Genomic DNA, 13,010 nt, shown 5'->3' with positions numbered 1-13,010 from the left:
TTTGGAACAGCTGCGTATCTGAAGTCTTATTTTTTCAAGGACACAGCTAAGTTATTAAATGGATTAAATAAAGTCCCAAGAAGACCCTTGAAAGCACACATAATAATAATCTGAGAAAACATCTGAAAGATTCAGTAATTCTGTAGTTATCTGTAAAACTACAAGTCAACTAGTATTTGCTTTAAATACTCATAAAATTATTTATTCACTTAAACCTTAGTCACAGAGTATATGATACTATTACTGGCATTAAAATATAACAAATTTTACAAACAAATCCTTCCATTCACAGAGCTGTTATTTTTTTTCATTTATTTTAACATTCCTACTAGCTAAACTAATTCTGTTGATTCCACTGATTTGAGTGAGGGCAATTTTGCAGTAGCAAGATAAAAATATTATTGTTTGAAACAGAATGGACAGTGATCTGTTATAAGCTAAATGGTGTTTCTCCAAATTTCATATGTTAAAGTCCTAGCCCTTAGTAGCTCAGAATGTGATTGTATTTGGAGAAAAAGGCTTCAAAAAAGTGATTAAGTTTAAAGGAGGTGGTTAGGGTAGGCCAGTATCCAATCTGAATGACGCCATAAGAAAAGGAAATTTGGGCATACAGAGAGATACCAGAAGCATTAGAACACTCAGAGGAAAGAACAGAGCTAGAAGATGGCTGTCCACAAGCCAGAAAGAGAGGCCTCAGGAGAAACCAAACTGGCTGACACCTTGATCTTAGCCCTCTAGCCTGCAAAACTGAGAAAATAACCTTTTGTTGTTTAAGCCGCCTAATCTGTAGTATTTTGTTATGGCAGCTCAAGCAAACTAATATAGATTTGATCTTTACAGCCCCTTAGGAGGAAGGTAAGACTATTCTTTCTTTCTTTTTTTTGAAACAGTCTCATTCTGTTGCCCAGGCTGTGAGTGAAGTGGCATAATCTTGTCTCAGTGCAACCTCCACCTCCTGGGCTCAAGAGATTCTCTTGCCTTAGCCATCTGAGTAGCTGGGATTAGAGGCATGCACTACCACACCTGGTTAATTTTTTGTATTTTTAGTAGAAATGAAATTGCACCATGTTGGCAGAGCTGGTCTCAAACTCCTGGGCTCAAGTGATCCTCCTACCTTGGCCTCCCTAAAGTGCTGGGATTATAGGCATGAACCACCATGTCCAGCCGACTATGTGTATCATGTTGAAGATATGAAAGCATGTTTTATAAGGATAAGTTCCTAGAACCAATGTTGCTGGCTCAAAGATATATTGCTTCTTATATTTAAAATGTGATAATGTTTCCATTTCTTTATCAACCCAAGGGCTACACCATTAAACAGAAATAAAGCACCATTTATATAAAGAAAATTAGTCCTTTGCTTTAGGGATGACTTGTCATTATTTTGTTTGGACTTTGATTTTTTTATGATACTTTTTTTTGACACCTCTAACATTTCATGTGGTTTAATTTTATTTGTCTTTTATTTTACAATTTCTGTTTCCTTGTCCACACTCAAGAAGGCTTTCACTTAAATATTACCAAAAAAAAAAAAAAAAATTCCCTTGCCTTCTCTAATACTTTCATAGCTTCATTTTTACGTTTAAATACTTGGTTCATCTAAAATTTGCTTTAATGCAAAGAGTAAACAGCTTATTTTTTATATGCCTATCTCAATTTCTCAACATCATTTATGGAATAATCTATGTTCTTATGCACTGATCTGTAATGTTAGTGTTAAGACTCTATTCTATTGCTTCCTATCTTTTGATTCTGTTTTACTTTATTGATGCAGACAGTCTTTTCCAAAAATTGACCAGTTGTTGTTTTGTTATTGTTGTATACAATCTCAAGCCTTTCCTTAGAGAGAATTTACATTATCATGATGCTGAGTGTTTCTATGCAAGAGTGGGGTATATTTTCCAATAGATTCAAATGTTCTTTTATCTCCCATAACAGCATTTTAATATTTTGTTCATAGGGCTCTTACACATTTCTTTTCTTTTTTTTTTTTTTTTTTTGAGACGGAGTCTCTCTCTGTCACCCAGGCTGGAGTGCAGTGGCCGGATCTCAGCTCACTGCAAGCTCCGCCTCCCGGGTTTACGCCATTCTCCTGCCTCAGCCTCCCGAGTAGCCAGGACTACAGGCGCCCGCCACCTCGCCCGGCTAGTTTTTTTGTATTTTTTATTAGAGACGGGGTTTCACCATGTTAGCCAGGATGGTCTCGATCTCCTGACCTCGTGATCCGCCCGTCTCGGCCTCCCAAAGTGCTGGGATTACAGGCTTGAGGCTCTTACACATTTCTTATTAAATTTATTCAGAGATATTAAAAATCATTCTGTGATTACTGTTTTCCATTTTATATTCTAATTGGTTATTGATTCTATATAGGAATGCCATTAAATTGTATATACAAATTGTTTTCAGCCATCTTACCGAAATATCTTTTTGACTGTAATAGTAAGAATAGTAGGAATTGTCTTATTTGTTCTGACAGGAGACTCGAGGTAATGTTAATATCCATGAACTAAATACTGGTTAATTAACATGGTGTATCAAGCAAAGCAGTACTCTACAACTCTGGAATAAATGACACAGCCTTGAATACACTGGCACTGAAAACATCTACAAATATGTAATGTTAGGTTAAAAAAACCCAAACTAGTGTTTCCAGTATGGTATGACAGTCCCTTGTTCAAAGCAGCTGTCAACCAGGGGGTCTCAAAGGCGCTAGGCATACAATATCATTTTCATTGTGCTTGGAGACCACAATCCTCAGGAATGGTAGAAAACACAAATTATATTATCAAAAGGCACCTCAGAAAACTGTCTAAAGAGATTCATCTCCCCTGGATTACTCTTCTTTCTATGGCATTAGTACATGTTAGAAATACCACTTCGAAGCTGGGTTTAAGTTCTTTCAAAATGTTGTATAGATGGCCTTTTCTCACCAATGGTTTCTTGCTGAACCAACAGGTCCCTGATTTGATCAGACATGTAACTTCTTTGGCCCATTTCCAACAGGAACTGAAACAACTGTCCCGAGGTGCAATCCCATGAACTAGAACCACCTCTATTCAACCCAGGGGACCTAGTACTGGTAAAGGCTCTTCCTTCCTTTTCTCTCTCTGTAGGCCTACATTGGGAGGGGCCTTCAACTGTGCTTCTTTCTACTCCTACATCAGTAAAGTTCACTGGAATAGATCCTTGGATTAATTATACTCGAGTAAAGTCTGGGAAACTGATGGAATTACCTCTGTTGACACAGAAGAGCACCTGAAGCAACAGTGTGAAGAAATCGGAGATGTCAAGCTAAAAATCACAAATCATAAGTGTCAATAATTAGCCTCTAATGGAGATCTTCTTTATAGTCTCACCTATGCTTGCTATACTCGCCTTTGTTCTGTTCCTCACCATAAGGCATCTTTGCCAAGGACCCCTTAATACTGAATGTCCCTGGGATTATCTACCCTCCTAACCAGCTATCTCTCCTCTAAAGTTTAATTGCCTTCCCCATACAAGATTTAATTTCCTTCACTGGGGTGAAGTATCTGTGGCCACAACATTGTTTTCAGAATGATTAGTCTATTTTACTTCTCATTTCTGTTATCGTTGGCAATAGAGCTTTTCCTTTTAGCTCCTCGTTGTATACTACACATATTTGGTCCATGCATATTTAACCTCCTTGTAAAATTTGTTTATTTTCACCTAGAGACCCATCAAACTCCAATGGTGATGCAAATGGAGCCAGGGGCAATGGTTTCCATTACCTGGGAAACACTTAGGCCTCTGAGAGACCTGACTGCCATTTTCACAAAACAATGCACCCTGTCAGCATGAAGCAGTTAAGAGCGGTTACTGTCTGTATCCTAACAGCAGTTAGATGTACCTCTTCAGAGAGGGGATTGATAGCAAAAAGGCAGACAGATTCCTAGGCGGACAGGGACAGGTTCCCGGTGAAGGCCTACCTTCGAGACAAAGACAGCCGGAAGCCTGAAAACCCAGCTGTCAGTTCTGGGTAGAGTCCACGACCAGAGTGAGAATACCCTCAACGCATTTTAGCCGGTCCAATGGTGCTTTTTCCACGCCTCCCCATGGACCAGTCAGAATGCACTCCCCTCCTCTGAGCCAATGAAAACCCTGAACTCAGCCATACATTGGATTACTCATTTTCTGGGCCCCCTCTCACGCAGATGACTCCTCTCCGTTGGGTCCCCTCTCCACTGAGAGCTTTCCTTCTGTTGCTCAATAAAATTCTCCAGGCTGCTAACTGTCCAGTGTCTGCGTACCTAATTCCTCTTGGTTGCAGGACAAGAATCCAGAACTCACTGCCCTGTGGGCAGCGGGATTAAATGAGATACAACACAAATGAACTGTAAAACGAACGATCTGTAACACATCCCCGTTTGCCATGTTGCAGGCGGCAGGAACGAGAGGGAGCTGTAACACTTTTTTGTGGCCAGACCTCAGGACTCCCCTGGTGAGAGCCGTAATACCCCTTGGAGCTCTGCAGTTGCTTGCCACTCCAAGTTTTTGGGCACCACCACGTCCCCCTCATCCAGACACCGGTGCCCAAGGTGGAAACTAGTTGCGAAATGCCTGGACCAATCGCGGGCTGAGTGCAGAGCTGCAGCGAGAGCAGGTTCTGGGCCGGTGGCGTTAGGTGAGTGTAGCCCATTGGGTTGAGTGGGCAGAGCAAGCCCTGTGGTCAAGAGCGAAGCCGGGGCAGAGGCGCCACTGGCTATGGAGATTTCTAGCTGGCAAAGTACCCCCCAAAATTCCTGTAACACAGTAACCGCTCCCTCCTGTTGGTGGAGCCACACGGAAGAAAAGAAGCTGCTTGGGTGCCATTCCCTCTGCGTGCTGAACAACAGAACCCTGTGTCACTAGTTTATGTGCAGAAAATCTCTGAAGTGACACAAAATAATTTTTACCTCTGAAAAGTAGAACTAGTGGTTAGGGAACAATAATGGAAAGAAGTACTACTATTCTCTGAATACCCTTTTTATTAATCTTTATATCATGTTCATATACGATCTATTACAAGGTAACTGTTTTTTTCTTTTTTGAGACAAGAGTCTCACTCTGTCACCCAGGCTGGAGTGCAGTGGCAAGATTTCAGCCCACTGCAACCTCCACCTCCCGGGTTCAAGTGATTCTTGTGCCTCTGCCTCTCAAGTAGCCAGGATTACAGATATGCACCAAAACACCTGGATAATTTTCATATTTTTAGTAGAGAGGAGCTCTTGCCATGTTGGCCAGGCTCGTCTCAAACTCCTAGGCTCAAGTGATCTACCTGCCACAACCTCCCAAAGTGCTTAGATTACAGATGTAAGCCACTGCGCCGGGCTCTGTTTTCTCAGAAGCTTAACAGGCATACGATTTTGAAAATTAAGCTTAATAATAATATTCTAACTTTACCTGAACTCCAAGCATTTTATATACCTGTACTTATTAAATACATGTATTGGACTGGTTCTAAAAGAGGAAAAGTGAGCAATAAAATAGGATTTTATCTTGGAAATATGAATATAAAGTAAATATATAGTATGTAAATTTTTTTGCCTTACTATATATAATACATAGATAAGAGACAAATGAGTCATGATAAATTTAAAAAGAACTAAAATTTGCATCTTGCTATACACGGAATCTTTTAAAAATAAAATAAATCAACTTTTTTTATATGAATGGAAAACCTTCTAAAGCAAAAATAACTTGTGGTAAAGATCTCTCTATATGAAAATATTACTTTTAAAATTATATATTTCAAAGAGAAATATAGACTAAATAAAAATGGGGAAATGACTTGGAATAAACATTTGCAACACAAATGTTAAAGGGTTAATATTTGAAGTGTTTTCAATTTTTTATATCTAAATAAAAAATTGTTCAACCTAATAGATAAATAAGCTATGAAGATGAACTGACATTTTATAAAACTAGAATGACCAATGTCCCTTAAACAAAGGAAAATATTCAATCTTACTTGAAATAGAAGATGCAGCTAATTTTATTCCAATCTGAGATGACAGTTTTACTTGTCTTTGTTCATTATGTAACCTTGCAACATAGATATAAGAAATAATTATCATAAATGTTTCAATTTTGTGATCTATATTTTTCATGGCAGTTTTAAGAGACAGGCAGCTATACTTGGGTATTTCTAGGTGAGTGTCCTCCATTTTGCAACATTCACCTTAAAATCATTACAGTGCTTGGTTATGTTAATATGTTTCTATTTAATCCACGTGTAATCTGCATTTTATAGGCCTCAACAACTTTTGAGTCACAATAACAGAAATATCTCCTGTCTTTTGCTCTTGACTGTGTAGTCACCTAAATTTTTTCTTCCCCTTTTCCTCCCAGCTTTCTCTCTCCCTCCCTTTCTTTCTTTACTCTTACGTTTTTTTTTTTTGGATAAATTTTTAAAACTTAGAACAGCCCAAAGATTTATCTACTCAATATTTATATACCCACTTTGTAAATTGTAAATTTTTAATATTTGCTTCCAGTCCTTTTTAATGTATGAAATTAGATAATATAGATAGAATACCTAAACTTACATAGTATTTCTTTCTTACTGTATTCTGTTCAATGTGCTTTCCATATATTCCTCATAACTCCATATGTAACTAGTATATTAAATCACCTATTAGCTAATCCTCATAACAATTTTATGAGTTAGCTTCTACTATTATCCCCATTTTATGAATGAAGAAACTTAGGTGAAGAGAGCTCACATAATTTTTCCAAGGTTCATGTATTGTAAATGGTAGCACCAAAAACCCAAGCTTGGTAGCACTGGAGTCCCTGCTTTTAGTTTCTCTCCTATTTTAAAAGTGATGCATAGTACTTCTCCTTAAGACATAAATATTTAATTATATTAATAGCCAACTATATCTTTTACAGTCATTCTTAGTTTTTGTAATTTTGTAACATGGTCTCTCTGTAGTCAATATCTTGGTTTATTTGAACAAGACAACAATTTAGCACACTGTAATGCCTTTCTAAATTATCTCTCCAATCTTCCTTTATTATTGTTGTCTAGTGTTTAAGTTTCACGTTGTTAATTTGTAAATATTGTCACAAATTATTTTTAATTTCTTCTCAATATTTATTTTGGGTACTTTACAAACATGTGTCTCTGACTTCCTTGCTCATCACTGATACTTGCATGGTACTTTTTTTCTCCTGGGTTCTTGTTTCATCTTGCTGAAATATATTCACTGGCAGTCTTTTCAGTATCGTTTAGAGGTGATATGGGTTGTCTCTGTCTCCCTACCCAAATCTCATGTTGAATTGTAATTCCCAAGGGGGAAGGACCTGGTGGCGGGTGATTGGATCATTGAGGCGGACTTCCCCCTTGCTGTTCTCATGATAGTGAGTGAATTCTCATGGTATCTGGTGGTTTAAAAGTGAGTGGCACTCTCCCTTCTCTCTCTCTCTCTCTCTCTCTCTCTCTCTCATGCCACCATGTGAAGACATGCTTGCTTCCCCTTCACCCTTCCGCCATGATTGTAACTTTCCTGAGGCCTCCCCAGACATGCCTCTTGTACAGCCTATGAAACTGTGAGGTTGGTTAAATCTCTTTTCTTTACAAGTTACCCAGTTTCAGGTAATTCTTTACACCAGAGTGAGAATGAACCAATATAAGAGATATTAAATTCTTAGTCTTTTGTAGATACAGAATAGTATATGTTCTATTTCTTTAACTTAGACTTTGCTGGGAAGGACAATAGGAGTTTATAAGCCCTAAGGATGAGCTTAATGAGGAAACTTGAAAAATATTAGAAGACAACTACCGTTAGTCTTTGTAAAGGTAAACCTTTGATTAAAACATAGATTATATAGATTAAAGAAAGTAAGCAAACATTAACTGGTGAATTATTACAAAATTACATTAAATTTATTGTTTGTTTTCTCAGACAGAATCTCACTGTGTCACTGCAGTGGGATAATTTAGGAATAGAGAGACTGAGGGGTTAAAGAGGACATACATTATTTATTATTTAGGTGCACTGGCCCAGTCAGATTAACATCCAAAAGACTGAGCCCCAAACATAGAGCCAGGTTACCTTTTAAGCATTTCATGAGGCAGGGGGAGATCTGTGCAGGGGGAAGCATATTACAGAAGTGAGAAAAAAAGACTGTTATTCAGCTGAGACATGCATTACATTATTTTTTACTTTTCAAGGAAAAACATGTTTTACGACTTGAGTTTACTTGTCTAGTAACCTTGCGGCTACACAGCTAGAGAAACAGGGTCTTCACAATATCTGGGAAAGAGAGAGAGAGATAAGGCTCACTAGCCACAGACAAAAAAACAGGCAGTTAATTTTTAAAGAACTCCACCTCTTTTTCTTTCTCAGGGGGAATTTTGTTTTTTTTGTTTTTTTTTTTTTTGTTTTTTTTTTTTACATACAACTGAGTTTTTGCTTACACATTCTTTAATTTCTTTTAATTCCTGTTTCATTACCAGGCTGGAGTGTAGTGGTGCAATCACAGCTCACTGCAGCCTTGACCTCCTGGGATCAAGCCATCCCCCATCTCACCCTTTCAGTAGCTGGGACCACAGGTGTGTGCCACCACACTGAGCTAATTTATTTAAAACAATTTTTTTTTTTTTTTTTTTCCAGAGATGAGGTCTCCCTTTGTTGCCCAGCTGGTCTGAAATTCCTGGTTTCAAGTGATCCTCACACCTCTGCCTCCTAAAGAGCTGAAGTTATAAGCATGAACCATTGTAGTAAGTCTTTGTTTTTTATATTATCATCATAAAGTTGAGTTTCTCTTTACATATGCTGCTAAGAAGAATAAAATAATTTATAAATTTGGTTGATTTATAATCCTGAGTCACAAAATGTTTGTTTAAAAAACTATGTTTGTTAAAATATTTTTCCTAGAAAAATTAATTTAAACTCGTAAACTTTGTCATTGAAAAAATGTGAAATTAACTCATTGTATAGGCCGTGGTTGAATTTTTGTAACTTCAGTTATACGTAAGTGGTTTGAGTTCACTTGTTAGAAATATCAAGATCCTTTGTGGCTGTGTCTGAATGTCTATTTTTTTGTTCTTACTATTAAAGGTGGTAGAATTCGATGTTAACAGGGATTTCCCCAGAGTATTTTGAATACTTTATTCCATTATAGTACGGCATCTACTTTCACTGATGAGAAATCTACTGTCATTATAATTAACTGATTTTCTTTTTTAGTAATATTTATTTTTGGTGTATGGCTTTGAAGTTTGTAAACTATATTTTTTAAACTAAGTTTTAAGACTATGAATACAATTTCAATTTAAAGATTTACATCCTGCTTTCATTCTGAAGGTTCTCAGCCATTATCTCTTAGATATTTCCTCTAACCTAGCCTTTCCTTCTGGAACTCATGTTGGGTTTTTTTGTTTTGTTTTTTAATTTTCATGCTTTACATCTCTTTACTTTGTGACACATTCTAGCTAATTTCTTCAGATCATCTTCCATATTTCTAATCTTCTCTTCAGCTGTGCCAACTGTAGTACTTATTCTACTTACAAGATATGTTTTTAAATCTTGAAGATTGTGTTTTTCAACTGTAGGATTTTCACTTGCCTATTTTATTCATATAATGCTCTTATCTTATGGGATGATTCCTTTCTTGTCTCTGAATATTTTAAGTTCCACTTTTCAGAAGGTTAGATCATAATTTCTCTAATTACTTAGGTATGAATTCCACACTAGTTGGATCTATGGACACTCTCTCCTCTGAAATCACCTGTGTGTTTTTTGTAATTTTTATTCATGAGGTCATCTTAAGTTGGAAATGTGTTCTCTGGAAGGTCATCACATACCATTTGCTATAGAACTTCTCCATAAGACTATGTATAACTCTGCTTAGGTGCAGTGAGGGACACTAGTTCTGAATCTTTCTTTTATTTTACACTGACATACACACTTCTTTTACACTGTGTTTTACATGTGTAAAATATGTATATTTTACACTGCCATACACACTTCTTTTATTTTACTATGCCATATGAATACTGTGATTTCAGGCCCCTGCTTCTTCTTGGTAGATACTCAAGTTCTGATTTTTGGAGTTGACTCTGTTTCTACCCATAGCCTGTGCAATTTTTTCCCATTTATTGAAATCTTGACTGTCCAGTGCAGATTTTCTGGTCTTTGATCTTAAATAGAATAGAAATTTCCTAGCTCAGGGCTTCATCTTCTCATGAGATCATAACCATTCTAAGCATCTTAAGGCTAACCATGCCCTGAGGCATCTATCTAATACAATCCCAACCACAATTCCTTTTCCCACATGATGGCTTCAACTTCGGCTCTATGACTCTAGAATCATTCTCTTTTTGACACCTAGAGATTCTATTTCTATCCTTTGAGTTCAGTCACCTAGTAGCAACTTCTGACACTCAAATAGTTTTCCAGGTTAAAATGTATGCAGGAAAATGTTATAACTATGATGATATCAAAAACCATAGAAAAAGAACTTTACACAATTATGTTATGAATCCCAATGATGGCATCAGCTTTATTGCTCTGCTAACTAAAAAAAAATACACCAGGTCTGTAATACATCGTTTTGTTGTGACAGAGTTGTGTTAGTGTTAAATGAACATTTCTGCTGAAGTGATATTGTTGAGGTTCAAGCTGTCTCATTTTATACTCCAAGGTTTTCAATAGAGCTGATATTTGAATAGCCATCTGCAATTTTCAAAAGATGCTGTTTGAATCACATAATAGGCAGTGAACAGCAAATTATCAAAATGAGTATGCTGAAGAGAAAGAAAGGATAGCACTTTACTAGTGCCAGGACAGAAACAGGAGTTGGCATCATCTGACATTTCAGAACATTTTCAGACATACCCTAACAGGGAACGTTTTCTTTCTCATACATTTTGTGAGAATGACTTTCATTTTTGTGTGGCAGTCTCTCATTAATAAAAACTTGCACATAAAGAACTTTACATGGATGACACACAGGAAAAGCCATGACACATAACTTTAGCTGGAATCATTTTTTGTGCTTCCTGTTTTATTCACACTGCTCTTCAACAAGCTATAACAAATTTCCTACGTAAGTTTGAAGCCAAAAAATTTGTGTGGCTAAATTTTACATCAACACTCTATCCACGTACTTTGAATAGGATATTTTGAAAGCAATCTGTTAGAAAATCTCTGGTGCTCAATATTTCAGATTTTTCCCCATCTTTTGAAAGCATCAAGTTTTAAAAATGGCAGAGTTAGGAGTAATAGTCTCCTTACAAAGAAAATTATTATTTTGTTTGCTTTTCATTTCTACTATCAAAGATCTTCAACAGGGTGTGCCTATGACTAATTGGGATAAGAAAGATATATACTATTATTGAAAATACAGACTCCTAGGCACTGCTTACTAGAATTCTGATTTTCTTTATTTCTATTAAGGCCTGGAAATTTTTGTTTTAATAAACACCAACTGTACATGATTACTTTTCACGTTAAATATTGAGAGCCATTGATATGAGGCTGGATGAAAGAGCATGGCAGTCAACATACCAAGAAAGGTATCCAGAGTATGCAGATTTCTGCGGAGGCTCGTCATTCCTTTATTTCAAGGCCACATTCATTTGTAGAACAACTGATACTTAGAATTCAGTGAACAGTTTTATTCTTGCTACACATAGCAAAAGCAAGTGAAATTTAACATATGTCATGTGTCTGGGGGTGGTGGCTCACACCTCTAATCCCAGTACTTTATGAGGCCAAGGTGGGAGAACCACATGAGCCCAGGAGTTCAAGACCAGTGTGGGCAATATAGGGAGACCCCATCCCTACAGAAAATTTAGAAAGTTACCAGGCATGATGACACATGCCTGTGGTCCCAGCTACATGGTAGGTTGAGGCAGGAAAATTGCTTGAACCCAAGAGGTCGAGGCTGCAGTGAACTGTGATCATGCCACTGCTCTTCAGCCTGGGTAACAGAGAGAGATGCTGTCTCTTAAAAAAAGAAAGTGTGTAAGTGTGTGTATACACATTTTATGAGATATATATATAGATATACACACACACGTATCTTTATATATTATATATTTTTTATATATTTTTATATATATATATATATATATATAATGGAATTTGAAATTTATAAACTGGATCCATAGAATTTCATTAAGAAAAGTCCAGGAATGCAGTTTTTCAAGGAGAGATGGCAACATAGAGGTGATTGAAATATAAATGAATTTAAAGAGTTTAGGACTACTGAGGGGTTTCATTATAAAGTAACCCTAAAATACCTGATGAGAATTGCTTACAATTTTCTCATGATTTGGCTAAGAAATACAAAAATTACTAGGGTTTGTAATTTAAGTAATCTGGTTACTAGTATATCATCGGTAGAAGTAATCCTAAAATGAATGGCCAAAAGTACGCACAGTTAAATTCATCATTTACAAAAGTATTCACATTAGTTGCCTGAGCATTGTCTTAAACATGTTATTTGTTTTAGCCAACTTTTAAGCATCATTTTAAAATAAGCCATGGATTTACTGTCACTTTGTAGTTTTATTGTTTAAATTTTTTGTTGTGATGCTACTACTTTTTAATTATTATTGTTCATATAGAAAATAATTATTCAGTTTTTAATTTGAAGACTGATGAGTACCTATGCTCTTCAATACCAGCATATAAGTACAAGTTTTCAAAATCTTACTTTATTATATGTTAATTTATTTTTATTTTATTACAGATTTCTCTAAAATAGAACAAACTACTGTAATTTTTGATTTGCTTACTTTAATTTTAACATTTATGCCAATCCATTATACACGTTGAGAAAACTATCAACCAAAATCTTTGAAGTAAGGTCTTAGAGTCCAATTACAATGCACAATAGCTTTGATGTGGGCTATCCCATCAGAAACCTTTGTGCCATAAATTTTACCTATACGTCTAAATACTGTATCATTTCCTCAATCAATTCCAAGCATGCCAAAAACTCACTTGTCTGCTTTAAAATATCTTCAGTTGTTTTACATAACATGGTTAACAAAT

The sequence above is a fragment of the Macaca thibetana genome, chromosome 5 (genome assembly GCF_024542745.1).
Source record: "Macaca thibetana thibetana isolate TM-01 chromosome 5, ASM2454274v1, whole genome shotgun sequence".
Lineage (NCBI taxonomy): Eukaryota > Metazoa > Chordata > Mammalia > Primates > Cercopithecidae > Macaca > Macaca thibetana.
Note: the sequence above shows the minus strand (reverse complement) of the source record.